The sequence below is a fragment of the Chiloscyllium punctatum genome, chromosome 16, assembly GCF_047496795.1.
Source record: "Chiloscyllium punctatum isolate Juve2018m chromosome 16, sChiPun1.3, whole genome shotgun sequence".
NCBI classification, from domain to species: domain Eukaryota; kingdom Metazoa; phylum Chordata; class Chondrichthyes; order Orectolobiformes; family Hemiscylliidae; genus Chiloscyllium; species Chiloscyllium punctatum.
In genome coordinates this window covers 37,805,138-37,829,654 of record NC_092754.1, presented here as the reverse complement: position 1 = coordinate 37,829,654, position 24,517 = coordinate 37,805,138, and positions in this window count along the sequence as shown.

Sequence of the window (24,517 nt, the reverse complement as noted above, 5' to 3'; positions counted from 1 at the left end):
GCGGTGGTCTCTCATCCTGGTGTGGTGGTCTCTCAGCCCAGTGTGGTGGTCCCTCATCCTGGTGTGGTGATCCCTCATCCTGGTGTTGTGGTCCCTCAGCCTGTTGTGGTGGTCCCTCAGCCCGGTGTGATGGTCTCTCAGCCCGGTGTTGTGGTCCCTCAGCCTGATGTGGTGGTCCCTCATCCTGGTGTGGTGGTCCCTCATCCTGGTGTTGTGGTCCCTCAGCCTGTTGTGGTGGTCCCTCAGCCCAGTGTGATGGTCTCTCAGCCTGGTGTTGTGGTCCCTCAGCCCTGCGTGATTGTCTCTCAGACCGGTGTGGTGGTCTATCAGCCTAGTGTGGTGGTCTATCAGCCCGGTGTATTGTTCCCTCAGCCCAGTGTGGTGGTCCCTCAGCCTGGTGTGGTGGTCCCTCAGCCTGGTGTGGTGGTCCCTTGGCCTGGGATGTCCACAAAATGGTCATCCAGTCTTGACATATTCCCGAGTGTTCCCCTAGCCTCAAGATCCAGGAGGCTAAGTGCTGACATTGGGAGAAATGTTATTCTGAACATTCATTTGTTTATTTTTCTAATTTACTCCTATAATCAGTAATGCCGGACATCTTATTTCTTTATTTTTTCTAATAGTTTTCCCTAAGAATCTATACTTATAAATCTGTACCTCGGTAGCTTTGTACCTAAGATGGCGCTGGACGTGATGACTTATAAACTTTTCATTGAACACATTTGAGTACAGGTGACAGTAAAGCTAAGTGTACTTCTAATTCTAATTCTATGGCTTCTAGTTCTGCCCACCACCCACCCCCCCAACCCCCACAAGTCGAAGCATTCCCAGCATTCATTCTATCAAAACCTTTCTTAATTTTCAGGACCTGAATTTGGTCAACCCCATCTAAATGATTTTCAGGACAGGACAGGCATCAGCCTCAGTGCTCCTCAAATGTTCCTTATAAATTTTTACATGACCCCCTCCCTGTGTCTATCAATCCTTCCGATAGTATGATCATGAGAACTGTGCAGGCAGAGATAAATCTAAAAAGAGGGTGTGGAAACAGTTGGTACGAAAGGAGCGTTAAGCTTTTGATTTTTTTTAAAGAAAAGGAAATGAAGCTGTGACAATGATAAAAGAGAACAGAAATGAGGCAGTGTCGGGAGCATGATAATAATTCAGATTGTCAACAATTCCAGCAGAAGAGTTGAAATTTTAATTACTTCAAGCCCATCAAATTATTTTTAACAAGTGTTTCTGTCTGGAGGTTGACAAATGTGGTGCCACTGTTTAAGAAGGCTGGTAAAGACAAGCCAGGGAGCTACAGATCGGTGAGCCTGACCTCGGTGGTGGGCAAGTTGTTGGAGGGAATCCTGAGGGACAGGATGTACATGTATTTGGAAAGGCAAGGACTGATTAGGGATAGTCAATATGGCTTTGTGTGTGGGAAATCATGTCTCACAAACTTGATTGAGTGTTTTGAAAAAGTATCAAAGAAGATTGATGAGGGCAGAGTAGTAGATGTGATCTATATGGACTTCAGTAAGGCGTTCGACAAGGTTCCCCATGGGAGACTGATTAGCAAGGTTAGATCTCATGGAATAGAGGGAGAACTAGCCATTTGGATACAGAACTGGCTCAAAGGTAGAAGACGGAGGGTGGTGGTGGAGAGTTGTTTTTCAGACTGGAGGCCAGTGACCAGTGGAGCACAACAAGGATCAGGGCTGGGCCCTCTACTTTTTGTCATTTACATAAATGATTTGAATGTGAGCATAAGAGGTACAGTTAGTAAGTTTGCAGATGACACCAAAATTGGAGGTGTAGTGGACAGCGAAGAGGGTTACCTCAGATTACAACGGGATCTGTACCAGATTGTCCAATAGGCTGAGAAGTGGCAGATGGAATTTAATTCAGATAAATGCGAAGTGCTGCATTTTGGGAAAGCAAATCTTAGCAGGACTTATACACTTAATGGTAAGGTCCTAGGGCTTGTTGCTGAAGAAAGAGACCTTGGAGTGCAGGTTCATAGCTCCTTGAAAGTGGAGTGGCAGGTAGATAGGATAGTGAAGGAGGCATTTGGTATGCTTTCCTTTATTGGTCAGAGTATTGAGTACAGGAGTTGGGAGGTCGTGTTGCGGCTGTACTGGACATTGGTTAGGCCATTGTTGGAATATTGTGTGCAATTCTGGTCTCCTTCCTATCGGAAAGATGTTGTGAAACTTGAAAGGATTCAGAAAAGATTTACAATGATGTTTCAAGGGTTGGAGGATTTAAGCTATAGGGAGAGGCTGAACAGGCTGGGGCTTTTTTCTCAGGAGTGTCGGAGGCTGAGTGGTGACCTTATAGAGGTTTACAAAATTATAAGGGGCATGGATCGGATAAATAGGCAAAGTCTTTTCCCTGGGGTCGGGGAGTCCAAAACTAGAGGGCATAGGTTTAGGGTGAGAGGGGAAAGATATAAATAAGACCTAAGGGGCAATTTTTTCATGCAGAGAGTGGTATGTGTTTAGAATGAGCTGCCAGAGGAAGTGGTGGAGGCTGGTACAATTGCAACATTTAAGAGACATTTGGATGGGTATATGAATAGGAAGGGTTTGGAGGGATATGGGCTGGGTGCTGGCAGGTGGGACTAGATTGGGTTGGGATATCTGGTTGGCATGGACATGTTGGACCGAAGGGTCTGTTTCCGTGCTGCACATCTCTATGACCCTATGACTCTCCCTTGGGAATGAGTTGGACTGGGTCTTGCAACAGGTAGTGCACAAGGTGTTCTTAGACCTGCCAATATATTGATAAGCTGCACAGGATGTGTTGATTCCAAATCAAAGATCAATCCATACACAGGGATTGGTTTATTTCTACACGAAGTTTAAAAATCTTTGAATTTGTGTGTCAGGGGAACAGATGGGTCTTTTTTCTCTTATTTACCTTCATTTCTGTTGTCAATAAATCTTGGTTTTGTTTTACTGCCAAAACAACGCCTGCAATGCTGTGTGCGTATGTCTCAGGAAAAGATCACTTCAGTGACAAAGATAATAAGGATCATCCAGTTAGGTTTCTGTTGGGGTACTAATCTGTCCCGTACTAAGATCAAGTGGACATTGCCCTACAGCACTGGGGACTCTGAATCATAATTCAAGCAGTACGTGACATCCTTATTCCTCTGACCACAATGGACAATTTCATGTTTATCTGTGCTGATGGAGCGTTCTGTTAGGCAGTTCAGCAAAGGGAAGAATCACAGCCAAGCTCTGCTCTTTGCTCTTGTGATGTCCACATTTGTTTGGAGACAATGCGGACGGATCAGGAACCCGGATCCTGGTCGAGATTCATTTATGGCCATAACCACTTCCTCATCCTCTGGTTGAATAGCAGTGGATTTTCGAATGCACAACTGGAAGTCGCAAATTCAGAGCAAGTGCGGCTTAGTTAGGAAGTTGCATATCATGTCAATTATCTTTCAGTCAGGATGTCCTCACGTGTCCCTTGGTCAGTTAATTGCTTTGAACATGCAGACGGTAATTTTCAGTGGAGGTATTGCTTCCACTCACCAGCTGGAAAACTGGGAGCATGTCCCTCCCCCGATAGTCCTGAAAAACCACAGATCATCATTTTTGTATGGCGCTTCATGTTCGATGAACTAACTGCACAGAGGCTGGCATCCCTTCACCAGGTCACCTTTTATTCACACATTAACAGTCCTTGACTTTTATACTGCTTCTTCAGAGCCAGCCCTCAGGGTGAACAGAACCCCTGACACTCCTGTCAGCCAGGACTCCCTGATTGAACGAGGTTAACAGCTCCAGTTGCGGAGCTCACCTTCTATGAGGTCCAGTCAGCTGACTTCATTAAAATCACGACATACTGAGAGTGCAGCTCCACCCCCCTTGCGGCAGCTTGCTCCCCCCTCCCCTGACCATGAGCTGCTGTCCATTCAGAGATCAGTCGCAGCAGCGCAACTGGGAATGGTGGCCACTCGGGGTACTGCAGTTAGTCACAAACTGGGACCAGCAGATTGGAGACCTTACCCGAAGGTCAATGAGGTGGGATTTTTGGGGGCAGCTGAGGTTGTTGGGGGGAAGATCTAGTGGAGGCCAGGAGGCCAGAGAGGGTGCAGTAGATGGCTATGGTTTGTACTGCTGGGTGAGGGGTCCTCTGTGAGGCATGGGGTATAGCTGCTGGCCTTACCACCCGGCATTTCCCTTCACCTGCACAATACTAGATGCAACAGGCACTTAACTGTCCGCAATCGACTCTGTCAGGCTCTTCATTGGTGTAAAAGGTGGTTGGATCAATCAGAGACCTCTCCTGGTGCCAGTACAATATGAGTGAAGGAGGACAGCTTGGCATCTTACTGCCAGTCCCAACAATCTCACTGCACTAGCAAGCCATTCACTGATGGTGAGAGTGTGTGAGTGAGTGTATATACCTGAGTGTGTGTATGTGTGTGCATGAGAATGTGAGAGTGAGTGTGTTGGTGAATGAGACTGTGTGTGAGTGTGAGACTGTGTGTACGCTTATATGAACGAATGTGTTAGTGTGAGTGTGCATGTGTGTGTGTGAGCTTCTGAGTGTATGTGTCTGGTTTTGATGATGTTGATTATGGAGTGCGGTTTTGGCAGTTTGGTGGTGGAGGGGGTGGTTTGGTGATGTTGCCGGTGAAGGGTGTAGGTTTTGGTGATGGTGGTGGTGGGGGGAGGTTTTGATGATATTATTGGTTAAGTGGGGAGGTTTTAACAGTATTGGTGCAGGAAGGGGGGAGATTTTGGCAGTTTTGGTGGTGGAAGGGGTGGTTTGGTGATGTTGGAGGTGAAGGATGTAGGTTTTGGTGATGTTGGTGGTGGGGGAAGGTTTTGGTTATGTTGTTGCTTAAGTGGGGAGGTTTTAACAGTATTGGTGGAGGAGGGGGGAGGTTTTGGTAGTGTTGGTGCTGGAGGGGGTTGGACCAATTCCAAAACCGTACAACCCAGATTGCCTCCTTCTTCAAAGACTGCAATTTCCCCCCAGATGTAGTCGACGATGCTCTCCACCGCATCTCCTCCACTTCCCGCTCCTCCGTCCTTGAGCCCCGCCCCTCCAACCGCCACCAGGACAGAACCCCACTGGTCCTCACCTACCGCCCCACCAACCTCCATGTACAGCGTATCATCCGCCGTCATTTCCACCACCTCCAAACGGACCCCACCACTCAGGATATATTTCCCTCCCCTCCCCTATCAGCGTTCCGAAAAGACCATTCCCTCCGTGACTCCCTCGTCAGGTCCACACCCCCCATCAACCCATCCTCCACTCCTGGCACCTTCCCCTGCAACCGCAAGAAATGCAAAACTTGCGCCCACACCTCTCCCCTTACTTCCCTCCAAGGCCCCAAGGGATACTTCCATATCCGCCACAAATTCACCTGCACCTCCACACACATCATCTGTTGCATCCGCTGCACCCGATGTGGCCTCCTCCATATTGGGGAGACAGGCCGCCTACTTGCGGAAAGTTTCAGAGAACACCTCTGGGACACCCGGACCAACCAACCCAACCACCCCGTGGCTCAACACTTCAACTCCCCCTCCCACTCCGCCAAGGACATGCAGGTCCTTGGCCTCCTCCATCGCCAGACCATGGCAACACGACGGTTGGAGGAAGAGCGCCTCATCTTCCGCCTAGGAACCCTCCAACCACAAGGGATGAACTCAGATTTCTCCAGTTTCCTCATTTCCCCTCCCCAACCTTGTCTCAGTCAAATCCCTCGAACTCAGCACCGCCTTCCTAACCTGCAATCTTCTTCCTGACCTCTCTGCCCCCACCCCACTCCGGCCTATCACCCTCACCTTGACCTCCTTCCACCTATCGCATTTCCAATGCCCCTCCCCCAAGTCCCTCCTCCCTACCTTTTGCTGGACACACTTTCCTCATACCTGAAGAAGGGCTTATGCCCGAAATGTCGATTCTCCTGACCCTTGGATGCTGCCTGACCTGCTGCGCTTTTCCAGCAACACATTTTCAGCTGTGCTTTCCTCTCAGTCAGGTGATTGAAGTCCCAGTCCTGGAGCATAAGGGCATTATCCGAGATGAGATGCTACACTATCAGGAAAGGCTGTTAACACAAGGCCCCCATCTGCCATTTCAAACAATCCTGCAATAGAATCCCGACAATGTGGAAGCAGGCCATTCGGCCCATTGAGTCCACACTAACCCTCCCACCCATCTCTGTAACTCTGCATTTCCCATGGCTAATCCACCTAACCTGCACATCTTTGGACTGTGGGAGGAAACTTGAGCATTCAGAGGAAACCTATGCAGACACGGGGAGAATGTGCAAACTCACACAGACAGTCGTCCAAGGGAAGAATTGAGCTCGGGTCGCTGGTGATGTGAGGCAGCAGTGCTAACCCCTGAGCCCCCATACCTCACTCTTGGCAATATTTATCACAGAGTCATAGAATCATACAGCATGGAAAATAGACCCTTGAGTTCAACTCATCCATGCTGACCATAATCCTAAACTAAACTAGCCCCACCTGCCTGCAATTTACCCAATTTTTGTGTTTTTAAAAATATTTTAACAATACAGCGCAGAACAGGCCCTTTGGCCCTCGATGTTGCACCAACCTGTGAACTATTCTCAGCTCGTCCCCCTACACTATCCCAAAATCATCCATGTGCTTATCTAAGGATTGCTTAAATCTCCCTAATGTGGCTGAGTTGACTACATTAGCAGGTAGGGCATTCCACGCCCTTACCACTCTCTGTGTAAAAAACCTGCCTCTGACATCAGTTATAAATCTATCACCCCTCAATTGGTAGTTGTGCCCTCTCGTACAAGCCGACGTCATCATCCTAGGAAAAAATCTTTCTCTGTTTACCCTATCTAATCCTCTGATCATCTTGTATGTCTCTATCAAATCCCCCCTTAGCCTTCTTCTTTCCAATGAGAACAGACCCAAGTCTCTCAGCCTTTCCTCATAAGATCTTCCCTCCAGACCAGGCAACATCCTGGTAAATCTCCTCTGCACCTTTTCCAATGCTTCCACATATCCCTCCAAACCTTTCCTATCAACATACCTGTCCAAATGACTTTTAAATATTTTAACTGTACCTGTATATACCAGTTCCTCTGGCAATTCAGTCTACATACCAGCCACCCTCAGTGTAAAAAAATTGCCCCCTCAGGGCAATTTTTTAAAACTTTCTCCTCTCACCTTAAATCCCTGCCCTCTAGTTTTGAATTCTCCTACCTGAGGAATAAGACCTCATGATTTTATCAACCTCCACAAGGTCAGTTCTCAACTTCTTACGCTCCAGGGAAAAGATGAGAAAGTAAGGACTGCAGATGCTGGAGAGTCAAAGTCGAAAAATGTGGCGCATGAAGGACTTATGCCCGAAACAGCAACTCTCCTGCTCCGCGGATGCTGCCTGACCTGCTGTGCTTTTCCAGCGCCACGCTCCAGGGTAAAAAGTCTCAGCCTATCAGTCTTTCTTTTTCAGTCAAACTCTCTGTTCCTGGTAACATCCTGGTAAACCTTTTCTGAACGCTCTCCAGCTTAATAATATCCTTCCTACAGCAGGGTGGTCAGAAATGTACACAGTACTCCAATAGCGGCCTCACCAATGTCCTGTACAACTGCAGCAGGATGTCCAAACTCCTGTACTCCTTGCTCTGAGCAATGAAGACTACCATGCTAAATGCCTGCTTAACCACCTTGTGGTGCAGCTATTAATGGGAGAAAGTGAGGACTGCAGATGCTGGAGATCAGAGCTGAAAATGAATTGCTGGAAAAGCGCAGATGCTGCCTGACCTGCTGTGCTTTTCCAGCAACACATTTGCAGATATCAATGAACTATATACTTGAACCGCTGGGTCTCTCTGTATAACAACACTCCCCATGGTCCTGCCATTAACAGTGTAAGTCCTGCCCTTGGTCATCTTACCAAAATACAACACATTTATCTAAATTAAATTCCATCTGCCACTCCTCAGCCCATTGACCCAATTAACCAGCATCCCTATGTCCTTTTGAATAACTTTCTTCATCGTCTACCATATCACCAATTTTAGAGTCATCTGCAAACTTACCAATTATGCTTCTAATATTCTCAACCAAATAATTTAGACAAATGACAAAGAACAGTGTGGCCAGCAATTAATCAACTGCTCTAAAACTGATAATCATTGCTGTTTATGAAGTGTTGTTGTGTGCAGATGAATTGCTCTGTTTCTTACATGACAGTTGTGACAACAACCGATACTTGCACAGTCAAATTGGAAATAAAGACAGAAAGTGCTCTAGCAGATCAGCAATTCTATGGACAGAGAAACAGACTTAACACTTCAAATCCAATATGACAGTTCTGAAGCTGAGTCATGCTAAACTTGAAACACTACCTCTATTTCTCTACCTCCAGGTGCTGCCAGACCTGCTAAGTTTCTCCAGCATCTTCATTTTTATGTCCAATGCCTTTTAATCTAATAAAATGTCACAAGATGTTGCACTGGGGAGTTATAATGGAAAATTAGACTCTTTAAAAAGACTTCAAATTGTACTGCATTATCTTGAGAATATGAAATATAATTGTTAGTCTTTTTTTCACTTCTGTCTCTATCCAATATCCTACTGTATGTTGTTTTAATTAGCTTCAATACAAACACTAGCAATAGTCTGCTGTCATTACTCCTCGATCATAGAGTTGCCATGTTTTCAAAATTGTCTTGGAGTTTTGAAGCAACAGAAGTTAATCTCTCAGCTAAGGCTCGAATCAAGCTCAAGGAGACAAAAAAAAATCGCTAAGAGTCCCAGCAACAATAAGTTCAGTAGGAATTGGAGAGGTTGCTGGGGTGAGGGAGCTTTCCACTGCTTGGGGTCATAGCTCTAGCTCAGAAGATGGCTGTGATTGTTACAGGTCAATTATCTCAATCTTGGCACACTGCTGATGGGGGATAGTGTCCTTAGCCCAATCATCTTCTGCTGCTTCATCAATGACTCCCCCTCCATTGTAAGGCCAGAATGAGGATGTTCGCTCCTGATTGCACAATGTTCAGCACCATTCCCTGATCCTTACAAACTGAACTCTCTTCATGACTGACAGCATGTGGAACATATTTCTGCCAATCCAATATAGTCACAGGTTTTCATCTTTTACAGAATGGGACAAATTTCTTATGCCAATGGAGCTAAATCCAATGGATTCTGTCTTCTGTTTGGGGTCTGGTTTGAGCCATATGAAATCTTCTGTCCTTTGACTGGATATTCAATGACCCTTGTTTAGTAACCAAATCTTCTGTAACCAGTTGGACCAAGACTGGCTGGTCCTGGTTTCTTCACTTTAACTAGTTTTAACTTCTCCCGTATCTGAGGAAGTTTGCCGTGAAATCATGCATTCATAATCAACAGTGAGAATTCTTCTTTGTGATGTACATTTAAAGATGTTTAGTATCTGATTACCCTGGCATTGAAGAGTTGGGTGGAGCATATCTTTAAATGCTACATCTCCTAGTTGTATTAACGCCCGTATCCCATCAAAGAACACAAATAACAAGACTTATGCATTGATGTGAAAACCACTCAACCAGTAGAAAACAGGATTGCTAGTAAAGTATAAAAAAAAGTGTGCTTTCTAAATATCAGAACAAATATCACAAAAAAGGTGGATTGTTAATCAAACAAATGTCTGGACATTTATTGCCAACAGAAGAGAATCCCAGAAATATTACAGTACAGGAAGAGGGGATTCCACACATCTAGTCTGCAGAAAAAATCCAAACGTATGATTTGACTGAGTGAAACTATCCTGCTTTATCCGCATACATCGGTACACTGCACTTTTATCCACGTACAGCGATACACTGTTCCATTACCCTCATACATCGGTACAGTGTTCCTTTTTACATGTACGTTGATACTGCTGTTCCTTTATCCACGTGCGTCGGGACAATGTTCCTTTATCTGTATACATCGGTACACTGTTCCTTTTTCCACATACATCGGTACACTGTTCCATTATCCACGTATATTGGTACACTATTGCTTTATCCACGTACATCAGGACACTGTTCCTTTATCCGTGTATATCGGGACACTAACCCTTTATCCACATACATCGGTACACTGTTCCTTATTCACGTACACCGTACACTGTTCCTTTATCCGCATACATCGGTACACTGTTCCTTTATCCATGCACATTGGTACACTGTTCCTTTAACCACGTGCATTGGTACGCTGTTACTTTTCTGCGTACATCGGTATAATGTTCCTTTATCCGCATACATCGGTACACTGTTCCTTTATCCGCGTACATCGGTACATTGTTCCTTTATCCGCATACATCGGTACATTGTTCCTTTATCCATGTCCATCGGTACACTGTTCGTTTATTTGCATACATTGGTACACTGTTCCTTTATCCACGTACATCGGTACGCTGTTCCTTTATCCACGTACATCGGTACACTGTTCCTTTATCCACGTACATTGGTACACTGTTCCTTTAACCATGTCCATCGGTGCACTGTTCCTTTATTCGTGTCCATCGGTATACTGTTCTTTTATCCGTGTACATCGGTATACTGTTCCTTTATCCACGTACATCAGTACACTGTTCCTTTATCCGCGTTCATCGGTACACTGTTCCTTTTTCCACGTACATCGGCACACCGTTCCTATATCCAAGTACCTCATTACACTTTTTCTTTATCCACGTACATCGGAACACTGTTCCTATATCCACGTACATCGAAAAACTGTTCCTTTAATCATGTACATCGGTATACAGTTCCTTTAACTGTGTACATTGGTACACTGTTCCTTTATCCACATGCATCGGTACATTGTTCCTTCATCCGCGTACATCGGCATACTGCTCCTTTATCCACATACATCAGTACACTGAACCTTCATCTGCGTACATCGGTACACCGTTGCTTTATCCACGTACATTGGTACACTGCTCCTTTATCCGCGTACATCGGTACGCTGTTCCTTTTTCCGCATACATTGGTACACTGTTCCTTTAATCGTGTACATCTGCACATTGTTCCATTATCCATGTCCATCGATACCCTGTTCCTTTATCCATGTAAAGCGGTGCACTGTTCCTTTATTCACCTCCATCGGAACAATGTTCCTTTATCCGTGTCCATCGGTGCACTGATCCTTTATCCACGTACATTGGTACACAGCTCCTTTATCCGCATACATCGGTGTACAGTTCCTTTAACTGCGTACATCGGTGCACTGTTCCTCTATCCACATACATCGGTACACTGTTCCTTTAACTGCATACATCGGTACACTGTTCCTTTATCCATGTACATTGGTACACTGCTCCTTTATCCGCTTAGATCGGTACACAGTTCCTTTATCCACGTCCATCGGTATACTGATCATTCATCCGCGTACATCAGTACACTGTTCTTTTATCCATGTACATCGGTACACTGTTCCTTTAACTGCATACATCGGTACACTGTTCCTTTATCCATGTACATTGGTACACTGCTCCTTTATCCGCTTAGATCGGTACACTGTTCCTTTATCCACGTCCATTGGTATACTCTTCATTAATCCATATACATCAGTACACTGTTCCTTTATCCATGTCCATCGGTACACTGTTCCTTTATCCATGTACATCATTACACTATTGCTTTATCCGCGTACATCGGTACACTATTCCTTCATCTGTGTACATCGGTAAACTGTTCCTTTATTAATGTACATCAGTACACTGTTCCTTCATTCATGTTCATACACTGTTCCTTTGTCCACATACATCAGGACACTGTTGCTTTATCCATGTACATCGGTACACTGTTCCTTCATCTGCGTACATCGGTACACTGTTCCTTGTACACTGTTCCATTAATCGTGTACATTGGTACACTGTTCTTTTATCCACTTACATCGGTACACTGTTCCTTTATTGACGTGCATTGGTACACTGTTCGTTTATCCATGTACATCAGTACACTGTTCCTTTATCCATGTACATTGGTATACTGTTCCTTTATCCGCATACATCGGTACACTGTTCCCTTATCCACGTACATCGGTATACTGTTCCTTTATCCGCATACATCGGTACACTGTTCCATTACCCGTGTACATCGGTACACTGTTCTTTTATCCACATAAAGCGGTACACTGTTCCTTTATCCGCATACATCAGTACATTTTTCCTTTATCCACGTGCATCAGTACACTATTCCTTCATCCGCTCCTTTATGCACCTGCATCGGAATAATGTTCCTTTAACCATGTCCATCGGTATACTGTTCCTTTATCTGTGTCCATCGGTACACTGTTCCTTTATCCGCGTACATCGGTACACTGTTCCTTTATCGACGAACATTGGTATGCGGTTCCTTTATCTGCGTACATCAGTACACTGTTCCTTTATCCGCGTGCATCAGTACACTGTTCCTTTATCAGCGTGCATCAGTACACTGTTCCTTTGTCCACGTACATCGCTGCACTGTTCCTTTATCCACATACATTGGTACACTATTCCTTTATCTGTGACCATCTGTAGACTGTTCCTTTATTAACGTTCATCAGTACACTGTTCCTTCATTCGTGTTTATCGGTACACTGTTCCTTTGTCCACGTACATCGGTACACTGATCCTTTATCCATGTTCATCGGTACACTGTTCCTTTATCCGCTTGCATCGGTACACTGTTCCTTTTTCCGCGTACATCGGTACGCTGTACCTTTATCCACATACATTGGTATGCTGCTCCTTTATCAACGTACATCGGTACACTGTTCCTTTATCGACGAACATTGGTATGCGGTTCCTTTATCTACGTACATCGGTACACTGTTCCTCTATCCAGGTACATTGGTATACTGTTCCTTTAACTGCGTACATCGGTACAGTGTTCCTTTATCCATGTACATCATAACACTGTTGCTTTATCCGCGTACCTCGGTACACTATTCCTTTATCTGTGTACATCGGTACACTGTTCCTTTGTCCACGTACATCGGTACACTGTTCCTTTATCCTTGTCCATCGGTACACCGTTCCTTTACCTGTGTACATCGGTACGCTGTTCCTCTATCCAGGTACATTGGTATACTGTTTCTTTAACTGCGTACATCGGTATACAGTTCCTTTAACTGCGTACATCAGTACACTCTTCATTTATCTGCATCCACCGGTATACTGTTCCTTTATTCGCATACATCGGTACACTGTTCCTCTATCCAGGTACATTGGTATACTGTTCCTTTATCCGTGTCCATCGGTATACAGTTCCTTTATCCACGTAAATTGGTACACCGTTCCTTTTTCGATGTACATCAGTACACTGCTACTTTATTCACATACGTCGGTACACTGTTCCTTTATCCAGATACATCAGTACATTCTTCCTTTATCTGCGTACATCAGTACACTGTTCCTTTATCTGCGTACATCGGTACACTGTTCCTTTATCAGCGTGCATCAGTACACTGTTCCTTTATCCGCGTGCATCAGTACACTGTTCCTTTATCCGCGTGCATCAGTACACTGTTCCTTTATCTGCACACATCGGTACACTGTTTCTTTATCCACATACATTGGTACACTATTCCTTTATCTGTGTCCATCTGTAGACTGTTCCTTTATTAACGTTCATCAGTACACTGTTCCTTCATTCGTGTTTATCAGTACACTGATCCTTTATCCATGTTCATCGGTACACTGTTCCTTTATCCGCTTGCATCGGTACACAGTTCCTTTATCCGTGTACATCGGTACGCTGTACCTTTATCCACATACATTGGTATGCTGCTCCTTTATCAACGTACATCGGTACACTGTTCCTTTATCCGCGTACATTGGTATACTGTTCCTTTATCCGCGTACATCGGTATGCTGTACCTTTATCCACGTACATCGGTACGCTGCTCCTTTATCCACGTACATCGGTACGCTGCTCCTTTATCCGCGTACATTGGTACGCTGTACCTTTATCCACGTACATTGGTAGACTGCTCCTTTATTATTGTACATCGGTACACTGTTCCATTATCTGTGTACATCAGTACATTGTTCCTTTATACACGTACATTGGTATACTGGTCCTTTATCCGCATACATCAGTACACTGTTCCTTTATCCACGTACATTGGTACACTGTTCGTTTATCCATGTACAACGGTACGCTGCTCCTTTATCCATGTACATTGGTACACTGCTCGTTTATCCATGTACAACGGTACGCTGCTCCTTTATCCATGTACATTGGTACACTGTTCCTTTATCCACATACATCAGTACACTGTTCCTTTATCCACATGCATCGGTACACTGTTCGTTTATCCATGTACATCATTACACTGTTCCTTTATCCCCATACATTGGTACACTATTCTTTTATCTTTGTCCATCAGTAGACTGTCCCTTTATTAATGTTCATCAGTACACTGTTCCTTCATTCGTGTCCATCAGTACACTGTTCCTTTGTCCATGTACATCGGGACACTGTTCATTGTACACTGTTCCATTAATCGTGTATGTCGGTACACCGTTCCTTTATTGACGTGCATCGGTATACTGTTCGTTTGTCCAAGTACGTCGGTACATTGTTCCTTTATCCATGTACATCGGCACACTGATCCTTCATCCGCGTACATCAGTACATTGTTCCTTTATCTACGTATATCGGTATACTGTTCCTTTATCTGCATACATCGGTACACTGATCCTTCATCCACGAACATTGGTACACTGTTTCTATATCCGTGTCCATCGGTACACTGTTCCTTTATCCATGTACATCAGTACACTGTTGCGTTATCCCCGTACCTCGGTACACTATTCCTTTATCTGTGTACATCGGTAAACTGTTGCTTTATTAACGTACATCAGTACACTGTTCTTTCATTCGTGTCCATCAGTACACTGTTCCTTTGTCCACGTACATCGGGACACTGGTACTTTATCCATGTCCATCGGTACACCGTTCCTTTATCTGCTTACATTGGGACACTGTTCCTTTATCCACGTACATTGGTACGCTGCTCCTTTATCCGCGTACATCGGTACGCTGTTCCTTTATCCAGGTACATTGGTATACTGTTCCTTTAACTGCGTACATCGGTATACAGTTCCTTTAACTGCGTACATCAGTACACTCTTCATTTATCTGCGTACGCCGGTATGCTGTTCCTTTATCCACATACATCAGTACATTGTTCCTCTTTTCGCATACATCGGTGCACCGTTCCTTTATCCACGTGCATCAGTACACTATTCCTTTATTTGCACACATCGGTACACTGTTCCTTTATCCGCATCCATCAGTACACTATTCCTTTATCTGTGTCCATCTGTAGACTGTTCCTTTATTAACGTTCATCAGTACACTGTTCCTTCATTCGTGTCTATCGGTACACTGTTCCTTCGTCCACGTACATCGGTACACTGTTCCTTTATCCATGTTCATCGGTGTACTGTTCCTTTATCCGTGTACATTGGTACACCGTTCCTTTATCCATGTGCCTCGGTACACTGTTCCTTTATCCACGTGCATCAGTACACTGTTCCTTTATCTGCACACATCAGTACACTGTTCCTTTATCTTCGTATATCGGTACACTGTTCCTTTATCCATGTTCATCGGTGTACTGTTCCTTTATCCGTGTACATTGGTACACCGTTCCTTTATCCATGTGATTCGGTACACTGTTCCTTTATCCACGTGCATCAGTACACTGTTCCTTTATCTGCACACATCAGTACACTGTTCCTTTATCTTCGTACATCGGTGCACTGTTCCTTTATCCGTGTACATCAGGACACTGTTCCTTTATTAACGTTCATCAGTACACTGTTCCTTCATTCGTGTCTATCGGTAAACTGTTCCTTTGTCCACGTACATCGGTACACTGTTCCTTTATCCACGTACATCGGTACAGTGTTCCTTTATCCATTTCATCGGTACATTGTTCCTTTATCCATGTACATTGGTACACTGTTCCTTTTGTCCATGTATGTCGGTACACTGTTCCTTAATCCGCGTACATCGGTGCACTGTTCCTTTATTCGCGTACATTGGTACAGTGTTCCTTTATCCACATACATCGGTACACTGTTCCTTTATTCACGTACATTGGTACACTGTTCCTTTATCCACATACATCGGTACACTGTTTCTTTATCAGCGTACATCGGTACACTGTACCTTTATCCACGTACATCAGTACACTGTTGCTTTATCCGCATACATTGTTACACTATTCCTTTATCTGTGTAAATCGGTAAACTGTTCCTTTATTAATGTACATCAGTACACTGTTCCTTTGTCCACGTACATCGGTACACTGTTGCTTTATCCACGTCCATCGGTACACTGTTCCTTTATACGAGTCCATCGGTACACCGTTCCTTTATCCGCGTACATCAGTACACTGTTCATCTATCCAGGTAAATCGGTATCCTGTTCCTTTAACTACGTGTATCAGTACGCTCTTCCTTTATCCACGTACATCAGTACACTGTTCCTTTATCTGCGTACATTGGTACACTGTTCCTTTATCCACGTATATTGGTACACTGCTCCTTTATCCATGTACATCGGTACACTGTTCCTTTATCCTTGTACATCAGTACACTGTTCCTTTATTCACGTACATTGATACACTGTTCCTTTATCCACGTACATCGGTGCACTGTTCCTTTATCCACATACATTGGTACACTATTCCTTTATCTGTGACCATCTGTAGACTGTTCCTTTATTAACGTTCATCAGTACACTGTTCCTTCATTCGTGTTTATCGGTAAACTGTTCCTTTGTCCACGTACATCGGTACACTGTTCCTTTATCTGCATACATCAGTACACTGTTCCTTTATCCGTGTCCATCGGTACACTGATCCTTTATCCACGTACATTGGTACACAGCTCCTTTATCCGCATACATCGGTGTACAGTTCCTTTAACTGCGTACATCGGTGCACTGTTCCTCTATCCGCATACATCGGTACACTGTTCCTTTAACTGCATACATCGGTATGCTGTACCTTTATCCACGTACATTGGTACACTGCTCCTTTATCCGCTTAGATCGGTACACTGTTCCTTTATCCACGTCCATCGGTATACTGATCATTCATCCGCGTACATCGGTACACTGTTCTTTTATCCATGTCCATCGGTACACTGTTCTTTTATCCATGTACATCATTACACTGTTGCTTTATCCGCGTACATCGGTACACTATTCCTTCATCTGTGTACATCGGTAAACTGTTCCTTTATTAATGTACATCAGTACACTGTTCCTTCATTCGTGTCCATCGGTACACGGTTCCTTTGTCCACATACATCAGGACACTGTTGCTTTATCCATGTACATCGGTATACTGTTCCTTCATCTGCGTACATCGGTACACTGTTCCTTGTACACTGTTCCATTAATCGTGTACATTGGTACACTGTTCTTTTATCCACTTACATCGGTACACTGTTCCTTTATTGACGTGCATTGGTACACTGTTCGTTTATCCATGTACATCGGTACACTGTTCCTTCATCTGCGTACATCGGTACACTGTTCCTTTATCCACGTACATTGGTATACTGTTCCTTTATCCGCATACATCGGTACACTGTTCCCTTATCCACGTACATTGGTATACTGTTCCTTTATCCGCATACATCGGTACACTGTTCCCTTATCCACGTACATTGGTATACTGTTCCATTATCCACGTACATCGGTACACTCTTCCTTTATCAACGTACATCAGTACACTGTTCCTTTATCCGCAGACATCGGTACACTGTTCCATTATCTGCGTATATCGGTACACTGTTCCTTTTCCACGTGCATCAGTACACTATTCCTTCATCCGATCCTTTATGCACCTGCATCGGAATAATGTTCCTTTAACCATGTCCATCGGTACACTGTTCCTTTAACCATGTCCATCGGTACACTGTTCCTTTATCTGCGTACATCGGTACACTGTTCCTTTATCGACGAACATTGGTACGCGGTTCCTTTATCTACGTACATCGGTACACTGTTCCTCTATCCAGGTACATTGGTATACTGTTCCTTTAACTGCGTACATCGGTACAGTGTTCCTTTATCCATGTACATCATAACACTGTTGCTTTATCCGCGTACCTCGGTACACTATTCCTTTATCTGTGTACATCGGTAAACTGTTCCTTTATTAACGTACATCAGTACACTGTTCTTTCATTCATGTCCATCGGTACACTGTTCCTTTGTCCACGTACATCGGTACACTGTTCCTTTATCGACGAACATTGGTACGCGGTTCTTTTATCTACGTACATCGGTACACTGTTCCTCTATCCAGGAACATTGGTATACTGTTCCTTTAACTGCGTACATCGGTACAGTGTTCCTTTATCCATGTACATCATAACACTGTTGCTTTATCCGCGTACCTCGGTACACTATTCCTTTATCTGTGTACATCGGTAAACTGTTCCTTTATTAACGTACATCAGTACACTGTTCTTTCATTCGTGTCCATCGGTACACTGTTCCTTTGTCCACGTACATCGGTACAATGTTCCTTTATCGACGAACATTGGTACGCGGTTCCTTTATCTGTGTACAACGGTACACCGTTCCTTTATCTGCATACATCGGTACACTGTTCCTCTATCCAGGTACATTGGTATACTGTTCCTTTAACTGCGTACATCGGTATACAGTTCCTTTAACTGTGTACATCGGTACACTCTTCATTTACCTGCATACGCTGGTATGCTGTTCCTTTATCCACATACATCAGTACATTGTTCCTTTATTCTCATACATCGGTACACTGTTCCTTTATCCACGTGCATCAGTACACTGTTCCTTTATGTGCACACATCGGTACACTGTTCCTTTATCCACATACATTGGTACACTATTCCTTTATCTGTGTCCATCTGTAGACTGTTCCTTTATTAACGTTCATCAGTACACTGTTCCTTCATTCGTGTCTATCGGTACACTGTTCCTTTGTCCACGTACATTGGTACACTGTTCCTTTATCTGCGTACATTGATACACTGTTCCTTTATCCACGTACATTGGTACACTGTTCCTTTATCCATGTACATCAGTACACTGTTGCGTTATCCGCGTACCTCGGTACACTATTCCTTTATCTGTGTACATCGGTAAACTGTTCCTTTATTAACGTACATCAGTACACTGTTCTTTCATTCGTGTCCATCGGTAAACTGTTCCTTTGTCCACGTACATCGGGACACTGTTGCTTTATCCATGTCCATCGGTACACCGTTCCTTTATCTGTGTACATCGGTACACCGTTCCTTTATCCTTGTCCATCGGTACATTGTTCCTTTATCCACGTACATTGGTACGCTGTTCCTCTATCCAGGTACATTGGTATACTGTTTCTTTAACTGCGTACATCGGTATACAGTTCCTTTAACTGCGTACATCAGTACACTCTTCATTTATCTGCATCCACCGGTATACTGTTCCTTTATTCGCGTACATCGGTACACTGTTCCTCTATCCAGGTACATTGGTATACTGTTCCTTTATCCGTGTCCATCGGTATACAGTTCCTTTATCCACGTAAATTGGTACACCGTTCCTTTTTCCATGTACATCAGTACACTGCTACTTTATTCACATACGTCGGTACACTGTTCCTTTATCCAGATACATCAGTACATTCTTCCTTTATCTGCGTACATCAGTACACTGTACCTTTATCCATGTACATTGGTACACTGCTCCTTTATCCGCATACATCGGTACACTGTTCCCTTATCCACGTACATTGGTATACTGTTCCATTATCCACGTACATCGGTACACTCTTCCTTTATCAACGTACATCAGTACACTGTTCCTTTATCCGCAGACATCGGTACACTGTTCCATTATCTGCGTACATCGGTACACTGTTCCTTTTCCACGTGCATCAGTACACTATTCCTTCATCCGATCCTTTATGCACCTGCATCGGAATAATGTTCCTTTAACCATGTCCATCGGTACACTGTTCCTTTAACCATGTCCATCGGTACACTGTTCCTTTATCTGCGTACATCGGTACACTGTTCCTTTATCGACGAACATTGGTACGCGGTTCCTTTATCTACGTACATCGGTACACTGTTCCTCTATCCAGGTACATTGGTATACTGTTCCTTTAACTGCGTACATCGGTACAGTGTTCCTTTATCCATGTACATCATAACACTGTTGCTTTATCCGCGTACCTCGGTACACTATTCCTTTATCTGTGTACATCGGTAAACTGTTCCTTTATTAACGTACATCAGTACACTGTTCTTTCATTCATGTCCATCGGTACACTGTTCCTTTGTCCACGTACATCGGTACACTGTTCCTTTATCGACGAACATTGGTACGCGGTTCTTTTATCTACGTACATCGGTACACTGTTCCTCTATCCAGGAACATTGGTATACTGTTCCTTTAACTGCGTACATCGGTACAGTGTTCCTTTATCCATGTACATCATAACACTGTTGCTTTATCCGCGTACCTCGGTACACTATTCCTTTATCTGTGTACATCGGTACACTGTTCCTTTGTCCACGTACATCGGTACACTGTTCTTTCATTCGTGTCCATCGGTACACTGTTCCTTTGTCCACGTACATCGGTACAATGTTCCTTTATCGACGAACATTGGTACGCGGTTCCTTTATCTGTGTACAACGGTACACCGTTCCTTTATCTGCATACATCGGTACACTGTTCCTCTATCCAGGTACATTGGTATACTGTTCCTTTAACTGCGTACATCGGTATACAGTTCCTTTAACTGTGTACATCGGTACACTCTTCATTTACCTGCATACGCTGGTATGCTGTTCCTTTATCCACATACATCAGTACATTGTTCCTTTATTCTCATACATCGGTACACTGTTCCTTTATCCACGTGCATCAGTACACTGTTCCTTTATGTGCACACATCGGTACACTGTTCCTTTATCCACATACATTGGTACACTATTCCTTTATCTGTGTCCATCTGTAGACTGTTCCTTTATTAACGTTCATCAGTACACTGTTCCTTCATTCGTGTCTATCGGTACACTGTTCCTTTGTCCACGTACATTGGTACACTGTTCCTTTATCTGCGTACATTGATACACTGTTCCTTTATCCACGTACATTGGTACACTGTTCCTTTATCCATGTACATCAGTACACTGTTGCGTTATCCGCGTACCTCGGTACACTATTCCTTTATCTGTGTACATCGGTAAACTGTTCCTTTATTAACGTACATCAGTACACTGTTCTTTCATTCGTGTCCATCGGTAAACTGTTCCTTTGTCCACGTACATCGGGACACTGTTGCTTTATCCATGTCCATCGGTACACCGTTCCTTTATCTGTGTACATCGGTACACCGTTCCTTTATCCTTGTCCATCGGTACATTGTTCCTTTATCCACGTACATTGGTACGCTGTTCCTCTATCCAGGTACATTGGTATACTGTTTCTTTAACTGCGTACATCGGTATACAGTTCCTTTAACTGCGTACATCAGTACACTCTTCATTTATCTGCATCCACCGGTATACTGTTCCTTTATTCGCGTACATCGGTACACTGTTCCTCTATCCAGGTACATTGGTATACTGTTCCTTTATCCGTGTCCATCGGTATACAGTTCCTTTATCCACGTAAATTGGTACACCGTTCCTTTTTCCATGTACATCAGTACACTGCTACTTTATTCACATACGTCGGTACACTGTTCCTTTATCCAGATACATCAGTACACTCTTCCTTTATCTGCGTACATCAGTACACTGTTCCTTTATCCGCGTGCATCAGTACACTGTTCCTTTATCAGCGTGCATCAGTACACTGTTCCTTTATCAGCGTGCATCAGTACACTGTTCCTTTGTCCACGTACATCGGTGCACTGTTCCTTTATCCACATACATTGGTACACTATTCCTTTATCTGTGACCATCTGTAGTCTGTTCCTTTATTAACGTTCATCAGTACACTGTTCCTTCATTCGTGTTTATCGGTACACTGTTCCATTGTCCACGTACATCGGTACACTGATCCTTTATCCATGTTCATTGGTACACTGTTCCTTTATCCTTGTACATCAGTACACTGTTCCTTTATTCACGTACATTGGTACACTGTTCCTTTATCCGCTTGCATCGGTACACAGTTCCTTTATCCACATACATTGGTACACTATTCCTTTATCTGTGACCATCTGTAGACTGTTCCTTTATTAACGTTCATCAGTACACTGTTCCTTCATTCGTGTTTATCGGTAAACTGTTCCTTTGTCCACGTACATCGGTACACTGTTCCTTTATCTGCATACATCAGTACACTGTTCCTTTATCCGTGACCATCGGTACACTGTTCCTTTATCCGTGTCCATCGGTACACTGATCCTTTATCCACGTACATTGGTACACAGCTCCTTTATCCGCATACATCGGTGTACAGTTCCTTTAACTGCGTACATCGGTGCACTGTTCCTCTATCCACATACATCGGTACACTGTTCCTTTAACTGCATACATCGGTATGCTGTACCTTTATCCATGTACATTGGTACACTGCTCCTTTATCCGCTTAGATCGGTACACTGTTCCTTTATCCACGTACATTGGTATACTGTTCCTTTATCCGCATACATCGGTACACTGTTCCCTTATCCACGTACATTGGTATACTGTTCCATTATCCACGTACATCGGTACACTCTTCCTTTATCAACGTACATCAGTACACTGTTCCTTTATCCGCAGACATCGGTACACTGTTCCATTATCTGCGTACATCGGTACACTGTTCCTTTTCCACGTACATCGGTATTCTGTTCCTTTATCCGCATACATCGGTACACTGTTCCATTACCCGTGTACATCGGTACACTGTTCTTTTATCCACATAAAGCGGTACACTGTTCCTTTATCCGCATACATCAGTACATTTTTCCTTTATCCACGTGCATCAGTACACTATTCCTTCATCCGCTCCTTTATGCACCTGCATCGGAATAATGTTCCTTTAACCATGTCCATCGGTATACTGTTCCTTTAACCATGTCCATCGGTACACTGTTCCTTTAACCATGTCCATCGGTATACTGTTCCTTTATCCGTGTCCATCGGTACACTGTTCCTTTATCCGCGTACATCGGTACACTGTTCCTTTATCGACGAACATTGGTACGCGGTTCCTTTATCTACGTACATCGGTACACTGTTCCTCTATCCAGGTACATTGGTATACTGTTCCTTTAACTGCGTACATCGGTACAGTGTTCCTTTATCCATGTACATCATAACACTGTTGCTTTATCCGCGTACCTCGGTACACTATTCCTTTATCTGTGTACATCGGTAAACTGTTCCTTTATTAACGTACATCAGTACACTGTTCTTTCATTCATGTCCATCGGTACACTGTTCCTTTGTCCACGTACATCGGTACACTGTTCCTTTATCGACGAACATTGGTACGCGGTTCCTTTATCTACGTACATCGGTACACTGTTCCTCTATCCAGGAACATTGGTATACTGTTCCTTTAACTGCGTACATCGGTACAGTGTTCCTTTATCCATGTACATCATAACACTGTTGCTTTATCCGCGTACCTCGGTACACTATTCCTTTATCTGTGTACATCGGTACACTGTTCCTTTGTCCACGTACATCGGTACAATGTTCCTTTATCGACGAACATTGGTACGCGGTTCCTTTATCTGTGTACAACGGTACACCGTTTCTTTATCTGCATACATCGTTACACTGTTCCTCTATCCAGGTACATTGGTATACTGTTCCTTTAACTGCATACATCGGTATACAATTCCTTTAACTGTGTACATCGGTACACTCTTCATTTACCTGCATACGCTGGTATGCTGTTCCTTTATCCACATACATCAGTACATTGTTCCTTTATTCTCATACATCGGTACACTGTTCCTTTATCCACGTGCATCAGTACACTGTTCCTTTATCTGCACACATCGGTACACTGTTCCTTTATCCACATACATTGGTACACTATTCCTTTATCTGTGTCCATCTGTAGACTGTTCCTTTATTAACGTTCATCAGTACACTGTTCCTTCATTCGTGTCTATCGGTACACTGTTCCTTTGTCCACGTACATCGGTACACTGTTCCTTTATCTGCGTACATTGGTATGCGGTTCCTTTATCTGCGTACATCAGTACACTGTTCCTTTATCCGTGTGCATCAGTACACTGTTCCTTTATCAGCGTGCATCAGTACACTGTTCCTTTATCAGCGTGCATCAGTACACTGTTCCTTTGTCCACGTACATCGGTGCACTGTTCCTTTATCCACATACATTGGTACACTATTCCTTTATCTGTGACCATCTGTAGACTGTTCCTTTATTAACGTTCATCAGTACACTGTTCCTTCATTCGTGTTTATCGGTACACTGTTCCTTTGTCCACGTACATCGGTACACTGATCCTTTATCCATGTTCATCGGTACACTGTTCCTTTATCCGCTTGCATCGGT